This window comes from Octodon degus, unplaced genomic scaffold (genome assembly GCF_000260255.1).
Source record: "Octodon degus isolate 3935 unplaced genomic scaffold, OctDeg1.0 scaffold00121, whole genome shotgun sequence".
Classification (NCBI taxonomy): domain Eukaryota; kingdom Metazoa; phylum Chordata; class Mammalia; order Rodentia; family Octodontidae; genus Octodon; species Octodon degus.
The window spans coordinates 8,053,392-8,054,508 of NW_004524697.1; positions in this window are offsets into that span (position 1 = coordinate 8,053,392).

The window sequence follows — 1,117 nt, forward strand, 5'->3', positions numbered from 1 at the left end:
GCTGATTTCAGTTCTATGAAAGTTTCAGTTCTCCATACATTCATTCCATGTTCCCAGCAACCTTTTATGTCACCCTTCCTTAGCTTTGCTCTAAGTAGATTAGTATGTTGAGAATACTGCATGAAAACCAGCTACAACCTCTCCATTAGAAGGAAGGGAATAGAAAGGTTGGAGAATTATGCAAACAAGGCATTTGGAAAGTGACTATTTGACCCATCTAGTTACAAATCCAGAACTGTGCAGATAAAAGTGAGGCTGACCAGGTAGTGGTTAGCATGCTGCCCGGTTTGCAGTGAAGATAACTGTTACTCGTTGTCATTTCTTCTTTCCCAAATGATCCTCATTTGTCTAGAATGATTTAGCTGGGGCACTGGCTGGACACAGAGGATAATCTCCTCCTAAAAATTCTCAGCCTGGCTGGTGGCCTGGCTGGGATATGTTGTGTAGTCTTTATAACCCTTTCTTCTCTATTTCTGCCTAGTTTCTGCCCACTTTTGAAGGACAGTATTTGGGATTTCGTCTGTAAACTGATGGTAAGTGCAAATAAAACAATGTCAACTTTGAGGTCAATGATAACAATGTAATTTGCTCTCCCTCTGAATTGAGTCTGGAAATCAAACTTCCAAACCTATGGGCACCTTGTTCTTCAAGACTACACTTCAGAGTTTACAGGTGTGCGCCTGGGGCGACCAAAACAAAGTTTTGGTGTCACAGTGGATGCTTCCCTGAGCAGATAAAAGAGGTGCCTTCCAGGTAGCTTCCTGGCGCCAGCTCACCTGAAGTCAGACTTTGAACACCCCCTACTGTGGGCAGGTGAGAGGCGCCAGCCTCGGTTGTCTTGAGCCCATATCATCGATTTCCTGGTCTTCCTTTTTCCATTTTGAGATTTTGGGCTTGCAATTCTCCAAACTTGCTCGGGTCTGCGGTGGTCCCCGAGGTCCTGCTGGTGGGCAGCTGCTCCTCACCGCTCAACGCACCTCTTGGGTGCCGCAGACAGCACCCAGCTCCGCGGGGCACGGAGCGCGGCCCGGAGGCTGCACGCAGCCGCGCCAGGCGGGCGCTCGTTCCCGCCAGGGCCGCTCCCGCCTTCCCGGCCCCGCCCCGCCCCGCCCGCAGG